The sequence below is a fragment of the Ambystoma mexicanum genome, chromosome 5p (assembly GCF_040938575.1).
Source record: "Ambystoma mexicanum isolate Mex_15411 chromosome 5p, UKY_AmexF1_1, whole genome shotgun sequence".
NCBI lineage: Eukaryota > Metazoa > Chordata > Amphibia > Caudata > Ambystomatidae > Ambystoma > Ambystoma mexicanum.
This window is the reverse complement of record NC_090930.1, coordinates 514,215,215-514,236,500: the sequence shown is the minus strand read 5'-3', so window position 1 is coordinate 514,236,500 and position 21,286 is coordinate 514,215,215.

The following is a 21,286-nucleotide window of genomic DNA, read 5'->3' as shown; positions in this document are numbered from 1 at the left end:
ACATTTCTGAAGATGTGCGGAATGGAAGTCTACAAGTCCTATTATGCAAAATGGTGTAAAGTTCAAAAATCTATTAAAGCAAGGAACTTTCAGCACTTTAAGGCACACACAACCTTGCGATTTAGCCATGCAGTACTCCATTCTTTGAATATGACAAATATAATTTCACCAGCCTTCACTACTTAGGGAGCGAGAATGTTTCCAATTAGCAGTTATAAGTTTGAGCGCACCAATTATAAATAAATCATAAAGTTTTCCTTTAGAAGCTTGCATGCTATGCCCATTAATGGCAAGACTGCCTAAAACAATATTCAAAAAGGAAAGTGGAATGTCAATTTTAAAGATTAGATTAAGATATTTCCAAACATCCTGCCAAAAAGAAAAAAACGAAAGAGCAGTTAAAACACATATGTTCATATGAGGCAGGGGCATAGCCACAGGACCAACATTCATCGCTAAGTCCATTCTTAGATTTGGAGAGCTTGGCAGGAGTAATGAACGCCCTGTGAATGAAAAATAGGAAGTGTTGCATAATGTTAACAGAAACTGAGATGTTTTTTATTCTTCAGAAGATTAAGGACCATGTATGATCATCTAGGACTATACCGAGATCCCTTTCCCAAGACCGACAAACTGAAATTGCTAAAGATTTAGTGCTTAGATCTGTATAAATATTAGAGGCACTGAGAGTATGTGATGTGGTTAGTTGCAGTATTCTTATGGTGTCCGGTGAGAGGATGTTGTTTGAAAAATGGTGAAGGCATCCCGACACGCGTTGATCAATTCATTGTAGAACTTGATATCCATGTTGGGAAGAGAAAATAAGCATCTAATTCGCTGAAATGGTAAAATTATGGGACCGTGATTTGTTGAATACATCTAATGCCTTTTGTCATCCATGATTTGCGAATTACAGATCTATGATTAATAACAATGTTTTTATTATGCCAAAGCAAGGGAGACAAATCAGTGTTAGGGGATTTATTATGGGAAAAAATAAGACCTTTAAAGCAGCAATAGTTGCTTTGGTTGGATCAGAAATTACTAAAGAGGAGTAATTGAACCTATATATGAGATCTGCTGGATCATAAAGGAAAACCACAGTTTCCTCGAATTTGACCATGTCAGGGTATCTGACCTGAGGGAAGAGTTTAACCAACATCGGGATTGTTTTACTAGAAAGGCCATGTGATAGAGTTTGTAGTCTGGGAAATTGCACCACCCTTATCATATGAAGCTTTTAATTTGGCTATTGCTATCCTTTTACATTTGCCTTGCCCCCATAGAAAATGAAGCAATAAGGAATAGATAGGCTTGAAAAAAGAAAGAGGGAGCGAAACAGGAAGAAGTTGAAAATAGTACAGGATAATAGGAGATAACATCATTTTTATTGTGTCCAGTCTAGCCCACCAGGATAGGTAAAGGGGGGACCATTTATACGTAAGATTTTCAAGTTTTTTTAGTAATATATTTAAATTAAGTTTAATAGTATCATGTATCGTGGGTGCAAAATGAATGCTCAGATCATTAATAGAGTCTTTGCACCATTGTAAACCAAAAGAATCCAACTCATGTTTTAGACAATATGAGTTAAGAGGAAGTATTTCAGATTTTTCTTTATTCACTTTATACCCAGAAACATTTTTCCTTGCAACCATGCCAATAGAGAGATTGGAACATAAAATCCCAACTAACCCGGTCAAATTCTTTTTGTGCATCGAGAGCAATGGCTGCATACCCCTGTCTGTCCTTTTTGTCGCTGGAGACAATATGTATAACGTCCAAAAATAGTCTAGCATTAGAAGAGATGTTACAACCTTTAACATATTCAACCTGATCTGATTTTATCATAGCAGGAAGGGAGGATTTGATTGTGTTGGCTAATATTTTAGCAACAATGTTGCATTCCATGTTAATGAGGGATATAGGGCGATAATTACTAGGGTTAGAGTCTTCATCTGGTTTAGGGAATAGTATAAGCAGAGCTTCGGTGAAAGAGCCAGAAGATGATTTGTGTGAAGCAAAGTGAGAAAATAAGGACATGAGTTTAGGAGCAAGAGAGTGAGCAAGAGAGTTGAAAAATTCCACAGAAAAACCATCCAGACCGGGGGCATAATTTGTTCCCAAAATCATTATAGCTTGTATGATGTCAGAAAGTGTAGTATCCTTATCTAAATGGGAAAGGTCTGTTCGGGGATAAGATGATCTGTTGATTTATTTTAGGAAGGATTTGATATTTTCCATGGGTATTGAAGTATCAGTAGTGTATACGTCTTCATAGAATTCTTTAAAGCAGTTTAGAATATCCTTTGAATGGTTATATACCTTGCCTGAGGAATCTTTTATATGAGAGATATATGATCTTTCTTTCTTTGTTTTAAGATATGAAGCAAGCGACCTTCCAGCTTTGTTAGAGGATTGATACATGTTTGTTTTGCATTTAAGTATGGTGCCAGCAGCCAAGTCAGTGCATTTTTTATTAATCTGACAACACAGAGACATCACCTTATGTAGATTTGTAGGTCTCCATTTGGCAGCGCTATTGTTAAACAGGTAAGATCTTCCCTACCCAAGGGAATTCTTGATATGCACAGGAGCCCTCTCTGTGCAGTACCTCCTTCCCACTAAGTCTTTCACCTCTTTAGTTACACTCTTCCCAATTTATTCCCGCTAAGATTTGTACCTTCTTTTTCCACTCTTCCCATTGTTATTTCTTTTAGTGACAGTGGATACCTGCTGAACATTTGAAAAAGTTATTGGCTACAATCTGGGTTTTTCAAGCCACCTCCTTGTACCACTAAGAACCTTGGGAACTATACCATGGCTAAAACGATTTTTCAGTGTCCAGATAGATCGCCATCAGTTGTAAGTTTATTTTTTAGCCTTAGTTTTCTCTTCATGCACCCTCTTACTAGCTTCTGATACTCACTCCTCTTTCACAGATATGAGTCCGTTGACAATACTCATTTTGTACTGTCTCATCGATTACCTGGGATCCTCTTCCCGGACCTACTACCTCTTCGCTTGAAGATATTTCACTTAATTCACAAGGTTAGAGCCTCTTCTATATCCTGTTACTCTTTAGTACACACTTGCTATATCTATTCTATGATCATATAGTCCACCTTGTGCACAGCACAGTTTATAAAGTAATCCCATGACACCGATCTACTGCTTTTATTCTAATAGAAATATTATGGTAGCAGTCCAGTTAAAACATGTTATTTTTTGCGTCAATGTACCCAGAACTTTAGATATCTAGTGTTAATTATGCTCATTCAATTAGCCTATATACCAGTTGAAGTTTGTTGGAACGACTTGTTTTGCAAAATTGTTGTTAATGGAAAATATCACTCTAATGTAAATTTTTTACATATCTTTCCTTAGAATTTTTTCATTTGCCCCTGATGAATGGTGATGTACCACTCGAAACACGTTGGGCCATCCACAGTTTCAACATCAAGAATAAATATGAATTTTGGTTCTTGTGACCTACTTTGCCTGAATGTTGATTTCTTTAATAATTGACCTTTTTGAGCTTGGTTTAATGCAAAGGTTTCAAAAGATATTATTAGAAACACTGTTTAGAATACAAACTAATTGTTGGTCTGGTTTTCCAGACATTGGAAAGTGTGCAGGCGACGTGAGTTCCTTAATTGGGAACTTATCCTGTTTTTTATGAAGATCATACCATAAGAAGGAAATCACTCTGAAGGGCTGACAATTTTGAAAGGTTTAGGGACTGGCAATATTGAGGAGTTAGGCAACACAAGATTAAATAAGATGCCCAGGATCACACATTGGTGAATGGGTGAAGCTGTGATTTGTGCCAACTCTGCAATTTCTGCATTTGAACACTTTCTTTTCCAGTTCTTACCAAGAACTAAAACAATCTCATTTTATAAAAAACGAACTTGGAAAGTACACAAATCACATTACCAAACATGGCCATTTGTAAGCAAAATAGTATAGAAGGGTGTTATGCAAACTGGGAATGGTTCTAACTTCATTCTCTCCATCATCTAGGAAAGTATATAAGTACCAGCATACCATTCAACACATTTCATCTAGGTTTGTCTTTTGTATTTTAAAGTTTTAAATACTTTCAAAACAATTACTTGTGACATTTTCATTTATAAACATGCCTAAAAACCTTTGACTTTTACCAAAAAGCTAGACGTTTTTTGTGTCAAACAAGCAGACCTTAAAATATGCTTGCCTGTGGCCTACAACATCTGGTCTGCTCTCTTCTGTCTACCAACCCTTCCACCCAAATGGCCTACATAAGAAGAAAGATTAAGTAATGGGCTAAACGATACCAGCAGCATGCAAGAAGGCAAACCACACAGAAGACAGCACAGTAATGTAAGATATTTTAGATGATTTGACCAGGAGCACTGCATTGTCTTCTGGCAAATCCAGGATACAAGCATGAACGCTTTAGTTCCATAGTCTTGAATTTGGATACTTATTCACCTCGTGGACTAACAGATTATGCCATCGTTGGAGGCGATTGCCTAGGTTTTACAACACCCCATCTGACCAAACCAATTTATAGACGTTCACCAGTTTTTATATCAACCCCTATCTGGTCCAGGTACGTTGCTGATAATAGCAGATGTTCTGAAAAACCAAGTAGATATGCAGGCAGGTTTATAAACTTCAGACATAGGAAAGGCTCAGCCAGCCTTGCTGGAATGTGATATTCTAATTTTGCATATGAACACATCTCGGCAATGGGTGCTTCATACATTGAGCTAACTTCTGAACCATTGTGTCATTCAATTTATCAATATGCATTTCACTTTTGCCTATTGCACATAATCAACATAATTCCCACAGGAAGGAACGAATGCTACAGAGTTGTGCTGTGAGGAACACACAAACTATGTATTCCACAGTGAACACAGAAATCAATACATGATGAATTGATCAAGTCAGAATGTACTTGTCAAAACAGAAGGGGTTTAGAGCCTCACCAGCACCCCATTAAATATCCTGACGTGTGCTATTTAAGACTGGTGAACAATGGAATCTTACTTCTTCAGATCAGGGAGCCTTGTGGGGCCCCCCACCAATGTGGGGGCACTGGGCAAGTGCCTCCTTTGCCCTCCCACAAAAACGTCTCTGTATAACAGAACCAGGCTGATTACATGTTTAGTGTTCTTGTGAGTTCAACAGGTCTCATTTTATGAAATTGACTCCCTGCCAGTGTCCATAATGTAAGAGGCTTTGACACGTCTTCTTTTCGTGACTTTGTCTTCAGGTTTCTTCCTTGGGCGCCGATGACCATCATTGAGTCACATTTTTAAAAAAGCTCTTCGTAACAAGAGCCGGATCTGGCAGGTTCTTACCTGACGCATGGCTAGGCTTCAGGTATCGTGGTGCTGAGCCTTTTATGACATGACATCACGAGCCTTTTATGACAGAGTGTTTTTTTTTGCTGCTGTAGGTAGTATCGATTTGTCGCAATAGATGAAACGTGTTTTCGAAGGCCTGGAACACTTTTCTTGTGCATAGGCTTCCGAATAGTTGGTTATTTCCCAAGAAGAAAGTAGGTCTCAATTCTTGGTACAGACTGTATTTCATATGAATATGCACAGTTTCGTGTGTGTGTGTGTGTGTGTGTGCACATACAAATGACTTTGCACATAACGTTTAAAACGATGTTTTATGTGAATGATGTTCTAGGTCTAAAGTTGGCATATTAGTCAGGTTGGTTCTCCATCCTGCTACCACGAAGGTCATTTCCATGTGTGAAGTGCACAGTTTCTGGGATTTCCGCCAGCATCCTTACTTCCTCTTGGTTGCAAACCATGATTTAAAGGATATTACGAGTTTGCTTGATTTGGGTGTCAAACATAACCTACTTTTGAGCAGGAGGAAGTAATCCATCTTCTAATTTAGTGGAAATAAACATTAGCAAGCATTGGCAATGCCAACAGTTTGGGCTTTTGTGTAGGCGTGGGAAGGGCACTTGCCAGCCACTGCTGTAGTGGTATTAACTGGCCATCGATGGTAGCAAGTGCAAGATGGTGAGAGTACCTGAGCATTGCATGCAGTACCCTGTGGGACCACCACATACAATTAGGACTGCAAGTGTAAGCAAGAACAACCTTTGGTATAAGTCTGTACCACACAGTTTGTTGGTAGCAAGCTGAGCAGCCAGGCTTATCTCAAGAGTGAATGTGAGCAGTACAAGTAGTTACACAAAGGACTTTCAAACACAATGGTTGAAATAGACACTTATACTCAAGGTTTCTTGGTAAAACACTGATTAATTTATTTACACAATCATTCATAAAACATTTCACTAGAAGAAGGCAGCTTAATATTATAGACCAATACACTTCAATACAAAACTCTAAGCTTTTGAGACAGTTTGAGCCTCCTTGAAAAAGGAGCCAAATGGCAGTTCACTTACTTAGCAGTGAGCAATAAGGATAAAAGTAAGTACAATAGATTATCTATACTTTCTAGGCAATGCAAATTGTTTCAGTTCACCAGAATAGTTCAATTCAAGTCAATAGGCCAGACTCAATGGGCTAGTGTTCTGGATAAGAAAGAGCAGTTCTGGTATCAAACGGGAGTCTTTCCAAATGTTCTCAGAAGTAGTTTAGGCAAAAAATAATAGTTTGTGGGGTCACAAGCTGATTAGGCCTGCAAGTTTCACAAACTTTCACCGCAGGAGTGGCGTTCTCCCAATCGGGTTGGCACAGTACCTTTGTATGAAGAAAACAAATGTTGGTGAAGTTGTCGTTCCTGGCTGTTCCTGCAGATCTCGCTGTTCCTGAGCCTCAGTTGTGGGGACGAGAGGGAGGACGTCGGGGGACTCCTGCACTGCACGGAATCGTTGACAAAAGCAAACAAAATGGAGTCACTTCAGTTTCCAGTAGCTGTAGATTCAAGAACACAAACTGGTGTCCCTCTCCCTGGTTAATCCTAACTAGCCTTGAGAATGGTATCAAGGTGTCTTATGAGTTGATTGGTCCCACCAACTCAAAGGAAAAAGCCGTCCTTGAAGTAGCTTCTCTGTCGAATGGAGTTTGGCAATTCGGACCTGCAGCAGGGCTGCACTGGCAATCAAACGGTCCAGTGGTTGCAGCAGCCATCCTCTTCCAACTCGTCTTTGTTTCTTTCGTTCCAGTGGTCGACTCTGCCTTCCAGTCCTGGAGACTCGCCTTTTAAACAGTTTTCTCCCTTTCATTCCAGCATAGATGTCACTCACCCAGCAGGGTGGCTGTCCTTGCCGGACAATCAGCCAGCCAATCATGCCAGAGTGTATTTGGGTTTCCTAGGAGTTTCGGGCACCTCCCTCTCTTCCTGCCCACCCCAGACAATCAGACGCCAAGGGCTGACTTCAGTCCTGAGCCCGCTAAAGGCACACGAACAAAGGGACCAAACCTGGTTTGGCATGCAGAGACAAACACTAGAAGGACCTTTACAAAAAGAAATGGCTAAAAATGAAGACCTGGACACGTTTAAACAAAGGGGTTAAGGCGCCATCTTGAAAAACATGGCTCCCATGATTTTTAGCTACCGGTGTTCGCGGTCGGGAAAAATCATGGTAGTTCATTGTAAAACCACTGCCACCAGCCTTTTCAATAGGAAAGGGTAGCATTTGACTGCTACATGAGTGTCTATACACAGGGGATACTATGTAACCCCTCCAGCACTCCATTGTAAGAAGGTTTGTGCTGGGTCTATGAATTTGGAAAAGACTAGTAAAGTCAATTTCACTTTACATTCTCTGGGAAACAGTAGTTCTTCCCAGAGAAGGTTTTCTAAACCTTTGGGAAGTCTAAACAACATCCCTGTGTCACTGCACTGAGGGTGCTGTGTAACACACATGGAAAGATGATGCCTATGGAGTTATCTAAAACTCCATAATCAGAGAACACAAATGTAAAACACACATCAAAACACATGACGAGTGGGAAAAAAAGGCTCACACTCTTTCCAGGTAAAAAAATCAAGTCCTAAAAATGCAGCAAAGTTGCTGGGGGTCTCCAAAGTGAAGGGAATTAGCACATCTCTGAGAATTGTCCCTAACAGGCATCTAATAGCAGTGTCTGGCAAATGCATAATACTTGTACACAAGTTAAAACTGTTGGCTTTGCCAATGCTTGTTTTATATACTTGACTAAACTCCTAGGCTTGTGCTTCTGGGCAGAGAGCTTAAGGAAACAAAGCCTGACATTGGCTTAGCAGTGATCAGACTTTTGAGCCTTCCAGAGTGTCATGGTGAACACAGAGCCGTTGATTCACCAAAATGCCAGGGGTAGTGGAAGTGACATCACAGACCTAATGGCAACATAGGAAGTGATGCCAATTGACCATTGAACTGGGTGACACCAGTTCCTCTTTAATCCAGGTGACATCACCGGAAGTGGCTTGGGGTTGTAACAAAAGTACATGATCATAAAAATGTAAAATAACAAATAGGTACTAAAGCAGACAAGACTATTTTAGATACCAACTATTTTTACCAAGGGTACAGCCTTCATATGCCATGGATGGGGTCATGTATGACAGGGTAGACCCAATAAAACAACATAGGCCAAGGCACTGCCAGAGATATGCCACTTCAGCATTGTATGACCAGTTACTTCCATAATATGCCAATTATAGTTGCATGTCAGGTATTCTCATTCTATGAAAAACAGAGCCCCTACAATGGCAGTTGCTGTGATTATATAGTATCCAAAAATCCAATAGCGGCAAGACACTGCAGTGCACAGGAGTATTAATGCTTAGATTAGTTACTTAACTAATGTTGATTTTGTTATTTATACAGCGCTTTTGCCAAAGCGATGTATATAGCACATGTTTACGTACAATTATGATCGCAACGGAAGTTGGTACTCATTTATCAACCTCGGACGAATGAAAGGCTGAGGTGGCCTTGCCAGGATTCAAACATGCGACCTGCAGATCACACACAGATCGTAGCAGTGAGCGCTCATCCTGTTAAGCTATCTTACTGCTTTGCTATTAACAATGCAATGCCACGAAAGAAAACATTTCAAAACTGACTGCACAATGTAGGCCAGACACGTAATAACACGTATCATGTTTGCTATAGCCTTGATGAAAAATGCCATGCCACAGTAAGATATAGCTAGACTGGCTGCACCAAAATGCCAATCTACCCACATAATAACACTGATCATGCGTATTTTGTCATAGATGCCCAGTAAAATATACAATGCCACAGTAAGGACTGGCTGCACACAAATGCCTATCTAGCCAAGTAATTTCACTTATCATGGTTGCTTTATAAAATACCTCCATGAAAAACATCAAGCCACAGTAAGAAATTACTAGACTGACTGTACCAAAATACCAGTCTAGCCACTAATAAAACATATCATGCCTGCTTCATCATGGGTGCCCATTACCTTTGAGGATCCTTCCAGCCTCACCCTGCCCACACATCCCTTCTCCCTCCCACTGCTGCTCCAACCCCCAAAATCAGATTGTTGGCCTAGCATTACCTCCATGTCCCTCTTCCTCATCCCATACTTACATATGAGGCAAAGTGCTTCATAGGCAAGTACTGGGACGAGGGAGAATAGGACTAGGTGTATGATGTGATATGTTATTTATAACGCGTTTAATACCCACGGGTTTCTAAGCCCGGAGCCGGGGATAGAACCTGTGTTGCTCATGTCATCTTTCTTCTAAGGCAAGCATGTTGCCCCTGAGCTATCCTTCCAAGACTGAGCAATGAAGAGTAATGAGTAATGAAGATTATGGTAAGTAATCTAAGCATTGAACACAAGCACACACATTCACACTGCATTCACATGCTCATTTACACATGCACCCCTTCCCTCACACACACCCAACCATCCATACATGATGCACTCACCCACACACATTACATAATATAAATATACATATGCAAACACACACACATCCTTAAATTTAAATATGTTTACTAAAAAACATTTTCTTAACTTTACCTGTATCAGGTGTTGCTCCGAGGAACTCCTCTGCAGGTAGGCCTCTGCTTGGGAGTGCCAAGGAGAAACAATTTGATCTAAAAAATACATTATTTCTGTTATGATTTACGTAAGAGAAATAATTTCTTTCTGAGGTAAGGTTGACTTCAAAAAGAAATTAATGTAAAGAGGGCTTTTACCTGAGCCCCCTTTACTTTTTGTTTCTCTTTGCCTCTGCAACCCTTAAGTAGGTGTTGTAGACGTAGTGCCAGGGGTCACAAGGGAGTTGCCTTGGCTGTGACCCCCGGCAACCCCCAAATGGCATCCGTGGGTGAGCCTGGGCATGTTGAAACCATGCCAGGAAAACACAGATGGCAAAGCCCAGCTACTTACTTTCCTAGGTCCTCAACAACATTTGGGAGAGGTTGCATGTCAGAAATTCAAATTTGACATGTTTGCAAAGCACCCCGAAAAGCAAGTGAAAACAACCATGATTTTTTTGTTATGTAATCACAAGGACATTTTTTATTTCCTATATACTCTTGACCAAAACCCTGGACTTGTGCTTCTGGGCAGAGTGCTAAGGCCACAAAGCCTGTCTATGGCTCTGCAGTGGTCAGAATAGAAAGCCTTCCACAATGTCACGGTGAGCCAAGGCATGTTAAAATGATGCCCGAGAAAACACAGCTGGCAAAGCCCTATTACTTACTCCTTTAAGCCACAAATGGACATGAACTATAGATAGGAAATCTGGAAGGAAATATGAACACACTTTACTGAGAGTGGAATTCTGTCCACTGCTTCCCTGGGATCAGAAACCCCTGTCCATCCACCCTGGAGGTTTCTGAGTCCCATTAGGACCTTCCACAGATGTAGTAATGCTTAGGTATTTTAGACAGCACTTCTGACTACCCATTATATATTTGGTAAAGGTGAGGCATGAGGCCACCACATCTTCTAGCTTGGTTTCCTGCTTGGCTCAGGCACATTATCTTGGGCTAAGGGCAGCTACCAGATGGTAAAGGTCATCCAAGTGTGCCATTATTGCATAATTGATGTGTGAAAAAGTAGGACCCGTTGTTAGGAGATCACTAGTAAGAAAACAGAGCTTTCATTAAGGTAGATTTTCCTGAAAAGCACTGGATTTAAAAGTCCATATTTGAATTAGAACCTTTCAAAGACTGCTTTATCAATCAAATCTTAAAAATTAGAATGATGACAAATGCTCCATAAAACCCAGCTCCCTTGCTGACCTCTTTAATGACAATGCATAAATTGTCAGAATGTAGCCCCACAACAACCAATGAAAAATCCAGCATCCTCTCATCACTTCAATCCAACAGCTATGAGGACAATGTCCTACCCAGCTCTGTAATTAAAACAAACCAGAGTCAGCTGTTCATGTCTCTGTCAAACCTTCAGTGTGTTTCTCACATAAATGAGTTTTCCCTCGTCTCACAAAACAGTGTTCATACACCCATTTATTTATAACAAATAATCTTTAATGCTTATTACCATTTGCCTGATAACAGCAACATGGTACCATCCGAATGAGTCTTGTATACAATGCAGAATCTGGTAACCAAAGAAAATATCCCCAACAATCCAACATCCAAGCCCACCTCTCCACAGGTTCATGAATCGGTCAACAATTACAGAAATTGCATGTTTTCACAACCATGCATCTGTTGTTTTAGCATTATGATCTACCCCGACTATTTCACTATATGTGTCTTATGTTATGCATATGTTAAACTCAAGGGGGTGTGTCATTGGAGGGGTAAAGCAATCCATCAAGCATGATCATCCATTCTGTTTTGCCTTATGAGTTTGTGGCATCCCCATCCAACTCAATTCTCATTTGTGTCACTAGTTCAGCCCTAGCCCACTTCAATAGATCTGATTTCCATGCAGCGACTGCCGGGCCAGAGGGATTATACCACAACATGGCTATGCACAGTTTAGCCAAGACCAGTGCCAAGTCAATCATTTTAGTAACATTTTTCATTGACTTGCACCTAGGGCATAGCCCTAGCAAGCACATCAATGGTGATCATATTGGCCATGTGCTCCCTATATCTTGGATCTTTGCTATTACTGCATTCCAGAAGTGATTCAACTTGGGGCAGTGCCATACCATGTTGAGGAAGGTCTGTTCTATTGAGCCACATTTGGGACAGGTGTTAGGTTTTAGGAGGCTCATTTTATGCAATCTGGAAGGCATGATGAAGGATATTGTCTTGTATGAGTTTCAGGCGGGCATTTCGGGAAACCTCTTTCATATAGGAGCAAATCTTATGTCATTGTTCCTCGTTCAATGTTAAATGCAAGTCACTCTCCCGCTATTTCTCCCTTCTTCCTATTTTCCAGTAAAATTGTGTAGATCATAATAATATGGGGTCCACCATCTCAAAGGGAATACATTCCAGCCACCAACCAGTGACATGCAGGTTCCAAAGGGAGCTGTTCCATTTAATTTTTGCACTTCACCAGGTAGCCCAGCATAGAATTAGAATTATCCTTTATGTCATAGAGGGAACTTTCCTTTAGTCACTAGAGAAGTCAGAATAAGGTATTCATTGACCTTCACCACACACAGTCAATAATTTTGCCTCCCAGCCCACCAAAACTCTCCTACAGGAGTTGCCTATGCAACTGGTGTCCATGCTCCGAGAATATTGGTAGAGTAGTGGTTCAATGCACCTGCCTTCTATACACATGTTCCCACATATGTCTACCGAAGTCCACCAAATATACCCCGGTGTTTCCTTGCCATGTGCTCACAATAGCTTCTTGAGAGTTTGAGGTTTCACTGAATTCATCAGGACTCTAAATTCAGGAGTGGTGTCATCGGTCAGCCACTGGGCAACATACTATAATTACACTGCCAGGTAGTAAGATGCAAAATCTGGCACCCGTAAGCCACCTGCATCATAAGGTTTCTTTATTGACAATGCAACCCTTCTGTGGCCCTTCACCCACAGTGTTTCCCTCATGATAGAGTCCAATCTCTTAAACACACCTATTGGAACGTTATATGGTACATTCGCAAAGATTGCAACAATCTCAGGAGGACAACCATTTTCGTCAACCCGATCCTTCCCATCAGAGACAAAGGTAATCTCAACCATAATTTACCTGAGCCCTCAATCCCTGCAATTGCTCTCAAAGTAGTATCCCGGTATGTATCCAGAAGATGTGCCTGATCTTAATACCAAGGTATTTAAATGTCTCAGGTTCCCATTTTATCAGAAGACTAAGTAAGTTATTGGCAGGTATCAACGCCCGACGAGCGAAAGAAGAAATCACATGACTTACTCCCATTGATCCGGATTACCGATAGGGCACTAAACTGGGTCCAGACCTTCCAACAATAATGGTACATTCACACTAGGATCATTCACAACAAGTAACATATCATCAGTGTATAATGATATGACATGAGACTCTCCATTCAACACTATCCCACTTCCAACATATTATGACATAACATGCATGCAAGTGGTTCCAATGTTGGAGCAAATAGGATGGGGGACAATGGGCATCCCTGTCTGGTGCCCTTTTTCACATCCCATTATCCCAGGATCAGCCCACCGGTCTTAACCCTGTTACATATGTGTACAATAACCAATGCACCTCTTCATCCCTGGTCCTAGATTGATCTTTTCCAGTACCCACATTCCAAAGTGTGCCCTTGCTGAAAAATCTCCAGGACCCGTTTGTCTGGTGATCTTTTTCCATGCCGACAAAGTTTGATAGCCAGCCTCCCACTGGGGCGCGGAAGTGGGGGCTGCGGATCCACTGCCAGTTCAGGCATGATTGGTTGTCTACGCCCTGAAGACTTTGATGCTGGTCTCTACTGCTGTATGCCTGGGAGCAGCCCCTGTAGGCTTCCTGAGTGGAGGAGTGGAAGAGCTCACGGTAGGGGGTGGAGTACCCCTTGAAGACCTGCAAACCCTCCCCCTTGGGGAACAAAAGGACGACCTTACCATGCCGGTCTTGATAGCCTGAAGAGTCTCATCCACTGTCTTCCCAAACAGGTTGTCACCATCAAAAGGCATGTCTACAACTTTAGAGTGTATGTCAGCTCAAATGTTTGTGTCCTTCAGCCACCACTGGCGTTGAAGGGCCACACCATTCTCCATCTGGCGGGAACCCTGTGTCCACTATGTCCAACGCCACTGAAATAGATTGATCTAAAGCCACCTCACCTTCCTGGAATGGGCCAGGGCCTTCTTGTCATCAACAAGGAAACCAAATGCAGGACTGAGCCTGTCCCAAAGCTCCCTGTTGTAACATGACAGGATGGCGAGGGCATTGGTGGAAGCTGCAGTGTAGATGATGCGCTTAACAATCGCATCTAGCTTCTTGCCCTCCTGGTAAAAAATGAAAAAAAAAGAAACATCTATAGCTCTTGAAAATATCCCCCCCTCCACCCTTGCCTAACCTGGACCGGGCTGGGAAAGACAGAGACTGAGATGCTCCGAAATATCCAGTTGACGTTGCAACTAGACCAAAAACCTTAAAGTGGCATAACATGTCCAAATACAACCTGGATCTGCCATACGTGGAAGACGTATTTACAGAGCACGAATCCCCGGAGTCTGCAACACCAAAACATTGAGATGAAAACATCCCACATTGGGAGAAGCCCTCAATGTGTGCTGAGATTAAGGATTTGGAAATGTGACACTAAGCTTTAGCCGCAAAACTTGCGTCTGACTGGACAGCCATGGAAACTACATTGGGTGGTCACAGAAGGCTAAGTGACATTCACACTCAATTACCCAGAACTCCACTCCAAACAAAACCACGTCGGGATGCAGCAGGTTTGGCTGGAACAAGAACAAAATGTTGTACGAAAACAAGTCTCTTTCGATATAGGTAGAACCTACCGTAACCCCACTAAGAAGTACTGAGGCGGAGTAGTGCATATTGAAGTTACACACTAACATCTCTAACTCTACGACGACCCTAAGTGAAAAAGTAGTATGTCCACTGAGACCTGCCTCATCTTCTTCTTCTGACACGGACTTACTTGATGGCGCTTTCCATAGTCAAAATATGACTTTCCAGAGTAATCATTTGTTGGCTCCCTCTCTGGAAAATATTCAGACCATTATAATATCAATTCTTAGGGTGACTTTGAATCCTTTTGTCAATCTCTATGAGTCTCCAAGTGACACTATGGCATCTAAAGCCTCCCTATTGGCAACGGCTAACAAAATGCTTCTTCTTCTTGAATCATTTTTAGAAGTGGTAAAAAGTCACCTGGACAGGGAGGCTGAAACCTCATCACAATGGCAGGAGAGATCATTCAACCTCGCCAGGGGAGAAGCAAATGAAAAAATACCCTAATTTTGGCGATCCTCGAATCATTGAAATGAGCTTGACAGACCCAGGAATTGGCAGAAAGGCTTAAAGCTCCATTCCCTTACAACTCTTCAGGCAGTGTCCATATTTAACCTACTCAACTGTCAGCTAACCTGTGGTTCTACCATCTACTCTAACCGAGGGCACTGTGACTAATTGTCAGTCGAGGAAATTGATCTTACACTTCCAGAAACAATTAAGTACTAGAGGAGCGGATGGGGCATGATGTGGCTCCAGGGCCGCAACTCAGGGGTCAAGGCGCTAAGCCTTTTGTAATCTTTGAGAATACCAAAAACAAAGAAAGTGGAAAAAAGGGCCAAGGTGTTGCAACAGAAAAAGCCCCAAAATCTTCCTAATGTGAACAAACTCAAATCTAATGGATCTAGAGGCTTTACGCACAACCTAACAACACACCTGCCTACTACTACTCGATTCATGGAACACAATGCGCGGAGCTTACCTGGAGTTGCAAGGAATCCGTGCTGGTCCATCACGTCACTGCGAGCCAACGAACGCCATGCGCTAGACTCCAAGGGAAGGACTGGCTGGGCCAGCGCAGTCACCTAGAAAAGGGCAGAACATGTGGAAGGAGGAAGAACAAACGAAAATGTGGGCGTTACGAGGGACATTTCATTGTCAAACAATCACACCAGCCATGCGCGTGCAAAACAACCGTATTCATGGAATTGAACAGGGAACGCCAGCGTGCAAAAAAAACATGCACAAACCAGAAACACCTACACCACGTTACAGAAAGTGTAAACGTCAACACGCACACTAACAAATGCATAAAAAGCAAGCCAATCAACAATCGCACGTATACACCCACAATAAATGCATCATTTGTTGCAGCAGTCATCCTGGGACACTGCAGAAGGAGGTGGATGGCCAGGGCCTGGATCTTCCACCCAAGGACCAGCATTTTTGGGCTTGCATGATGACCAGGTCTACGGCAGGTATATGTTCACCCCCATATCATCCTAGACCTGGTCACAGAGTGGGAAGATGACCTCACATCACCCACCATGTGCTCCAGGCACTGTGCCCCTTGCGAAAGGGGCTCACTGTTCTGCATTTTTTGGCCACTGGCTCATTCCTGCAGACCACTGCCACAGTCGGTGGCATCTCCCAAGCCATGTAGCCACGCTGCTTACACTAGATGTTGACTATCATAACTGCACATCCTTCTGTCCTCCGGCATATCTTTATGCCCAGAACACTGGCAGAAAGTTAAGCAGTGGTCCATTTTTATGGGGGGGGGCACACTTCCCAAAAGTGCTAGGTGCCATTGATTGCACACATGTTGCTCTACGTCCACCTCATGCAACCGAGCACATCTACTGCAACCGTAAACATTGGCACTTCATCAATGTTCAGGTTGTGTGTGATGCCAAGGGCATCATTACTGAAGTGTATGCCAACTATCCTGGCTACACCCGTGATAGTTACATCTTCAGGATGTCCCCGCTACATTGGCCCCTGGAAGCTGGGAAGCATGGAAACACATGGCTCATTGGTGAGTATGAATGGACATGCACATGCATGCATGTTGCACACAGACCAATAGATACTGTCATAGATACTGTCAACAAATGACATTGACAACCATTCTCACCTCTACAGGGGAAAGTGCCTACCTTTTGAGCACATACATGATGAAGCCCATACCCAACCCAAACACGCCTGCCCAGGCAAGGTACAACACTGCCCATATTGCAACTAAGAACATAGTGGAGCGCACATTCGGAGTGCTCAAGTCACATTTCTGCTCCCTTGACAACTCTGGTGGTGTGCTGCTATCTGCACCACCAGTAGTCTGCAGGATCATTGTGGCAGCATGTGTCCTGCGCAATGATGCAACACCGCATGCCGTCCCAGTGGACATGGGGGTGGCATCCCATCCACGCCCACAGGCACACCACTTGCGTATGGCTGGGCAAAGGGCACATGGAGAGACTGCACGTACCCAGCTTGTGCAATCTTATTTCACATAAAATCCTCCCCCTGTGGAGTGCACACAATCCCGCCAACTCCCAGGTGCCATTCAGTAATATGATATGATATGATATGATTGGTTATTTATAACGCGCTTAATACCCAGAGGTTTCTAAGTGCAGACCCAGGGATCAAAGCTGCGTTGCTCGTGTTATCTTGCTGCCAAGGTGAGCACATTGCCCCTGAGCTATCCTCTTGATGACAACGGGCCAATCCACTGTGCCCACAAAACCACCCTGAGAAAGTGCCCTAGGAAGTGCAAATTTGGGTGCATCCCTTAGAACTAAAAAGTCATTTCATTTAGTGTTTCCAAAAGAAACACATTGAAGAGTGATGACACCACTACCGCCATGCCAACCATTTCATTAAATCACCTCTTTGGCACCAAAACCATCCCATGTGTAAAATTGAAGGATAGTCATACCACACACTATCCCCACTGTAGTGGCCCCCTGACACTCTGGTGGATCGGACTAACTAACATACCTGTCAAATGTTGTCAGCATCGATAAATCCTGAAACATCATGTCTGAGCTGCAAGCCATACATGTCCTCAACAATTTACATAGAAACAAAATACAACAAGCACAATTTAGAATAGCTGCACAAATGTCCTACAATGTGCATGATGCGCACAAACAAGTCCCTATTGTGGGGTGTAGAAAAGCAGTGCAGTATTGACACACAAGTTACTCAACATGTCAACATGACCACAATAAAAAGCACCCACAAAATAAATATTAACGAGATGTAACAGACAATTGTGACAAAGAGTGTGACCCACCAGAATTACCACACCCCAACAAGCAGCAACACAAGTAGCTAATCTATAACAATCAAGATAGATGCACATCTTACCTGTTCCCTTGGCATGCAGTCACCATTCAAATTTCATATCATGAAATAGCCATCATTCCCTGATGGAAGGATCTGCAGACAATAAACAAAATGCAAACTGAGTGCAGCCAACACATTCATAGACCCAAAAAGTCAAGAGCCATAGGCACCCCTCAGTGACATACAACACATGCAAACAACAACTCACAAGACAACCATTAACATGTGTCCCAGCGCACGTGCAGCAACACCTGCACACTGCATGTAAATCAAACAAACAAAACACACACAATGACAAACAAGAACATCCCCCACACTGCCTGTCCCCATTGATCACATGCAGCAAATGTGCATGTCACATATCCCCATTCCCCAGCCGATGGCACATACACAACGCGTGCATCAGTCAACATGCTGCATGAAAATGAGAAGAACCATATCACAACTAAAAAAAAAAAAAATTCAAATCATTGAGAAGTATGCCCTAAGAGAAGCACTGAATATCCCAAAACATTAAAATACCTCTGATGCTAAATGCACTGCCCGTTGGCTACTCATCATAAACAGCATCAAATTTAAATCCCTCTCTATCACACACAAGTGCATCACTAACCCAGCGCCGAAATACCTCACCAACAAAATTACCAAACCCCACTCTGAGAGACCCAGCCGAGCCATCACCTCCCGCCTCCTCACCACGCCTAAATTCAAATGAGCTAAAGCAGGTGGCTGCAGCTTTCCAGTACTGGCGGCCAAACAATGGAATGCCTTACCCCTCCCACGCCGATCTGACCATTGGCTATACTCCTTCAGCAAAAAAACGGAAACCTGGCTCTTTACACAAGACCTGTAGCTTCACTCCATCAAGCTCCGGCATCTCAATCGATCTCTGGAAGACTAACAATGACATGACAAGGCATGCCATCACCTGCGTAGTATTGTGACAGTGAACTGAAGACAGTCATAGGAGTCATAGGAGCACATTTATGTATTAATTTATATATTGTTCACTTGTTAGGTGCTTATACAATTATCAAAACTGTTTCATAGCGCACTCAGGGCAACAGGGTGGGGACAGGTGAAGTTAGACAATGAACGACAACAGATATAAATAATTGAATTAGCAGTACAAACCAATCATGAGAATAACAGGGAGGGAATGTGAACATATAATGCCTTATGAGTGTTCAGAATGTACACGTGTAGAGGGAAGGCAGGTACGGGAAAAGATGCTGAGGTGCACATGGAGAAGTGCACTGGGTGAAGTGCCTAGAAAAGAAATGAAAAACGTAATTTTAACCTCCCGTGGTGAGGGTGAGCCTGAGCAAGTGCAGCATATACACAGTGTTTGGATGAGAGATGTGGGGAGTTAGGGCCTGAGGATACATTAGTGCCCTGCACATCAGTCATGTTACTTTATGATTAGCAGTGAAAAGAGGAGGTGAAGGAAGAGGAGAAGACAGAGATGTTCCTGCTTTTTGGGAACTTAAGGTGGTCCTGCTCAAGACGCAGAGGGAGGAGAGGCTATTACACTGAAGGCAGTCCGCAAGGAAACCGATCGACCACCAGCTCTGTTTAGCAAACCCCTTCACATGGAGGGAGTTGGTGCCAGATCAAGCCAGGAGCATGGAAGGGGAGTATTTGATCCGGAAGCATTGAAGATAGAGTGGCTCTCGGCCCCAGATAGTCTCCTCAATGATACAGATGAATTTGAATGTAATCTGTGCAGAGACTGTGAGCCAGTGAAGTCTTTGTAGGACAGGAGAGATGCCTTATGAGTGTTCAGAATGTACACGTGTAGAGGGAAGGCAGGTACGGGAAAAGATGCTGAGGTGCACATGGAGAAGTGCACTGGGTGAAGTGCCTAGAAAAGAAATGAAAAACGTAATTTTAACCTCCCGTGGTGAGGGTGAGCCTGAGCAAGTGCAGCATATACACAGTGTTTGGATGAGAGATGTGGGGAGTTAGGGCCTGAGGATACATTAGTGCCCTGCACATCAGTCATGTTACTTTATGATTAGCAGTGAAAAGAGGAGGTGAAGGAAGAGGAGAAGACAGAGATGTTCCTGCTTTTTGGGAACTTAAGGTGGTCCTGCTCAAGACGCAGAGGGAGGAGAGGCTATTACACTGAAGGCAGTCCGCAAGGAAACCGATCGACCACCAGCTCTGTTTAGCAAACCCCTTCACATGGAGGGAGTTGGTGCCAGATCAAGCCAGGAGCATGGAAGGGGAGTATTTGATCCGGAAGCATTGAAGATAGAGTGGCTCTCGGCCCCAGATAGTCTCCTCAATGATACAGATGAATTTGAATGTAATCTGTGCAGAGACTGTGAGCCAGTGAAGTCTTTGTAGGACAGGAGAGATGCAGTCCCTGGGCCTGAGGCCAATGATAAGTCTTGCTGCCCTATTCTGGTTCAGCTGGAGAGGTTGTAGGGTGGATTTGGAAGATTAAGGAGGAGGCTGTTGCAGTAGTCTAGCCTGGAGAGAACCAGAGCATGGGTAACATTGAGTCTCTGGGGGAAGGTGTGGAAGGGTACAGTTACTTTCATAAGGAAAAGCTGAAAGTGGGACTTAGTGACAATGTCCTGAATATGAGGGATGAAGGAAAGGATGGAGTCGAAGATGAGTCCAAGAATCCTGGCTTCAGAGGAGGGGGCAGGGTGGCAGCCCATGGAGGAAGGTCAGAGTTAAGGGAAGAAGTAGGGTGCAGGGGATCCAATAGGGAGACTCTAGGTTTCGCTGGCGTAGAAGCAGAGGTTATTGGCAGTGCACACCGCCTGGATGGTGGAGAGGCAGTCAGGGATGAAGGAAGGTGCAAGGGCGTCAGCAGGAATTTTGAAGAAGAGTTGTGTGTCATCAGCATAGTTGGAATTTGGGGGAGAAGGAGGCAATGACACATTTCAGCAGGGGAATTTATATGTTAAAGAGGCAGGGCAAAAGAATGGAGTCCTAGTGTAAGCCACAGGCGGAGGTAGAAGTAGGGGAGGTGAAAGGGACAAGAATGGTTTTGGAGGAATGGTTGGTTAGAAAGTCAGTCCAGTGACCGCTCTGAGATGCCAAGTGCTTCATGGAGATGTTTTATGAGGATGAAATGGTTCACTGTGTCAAATGCAGAAGAGAGATCAAGGAGGATG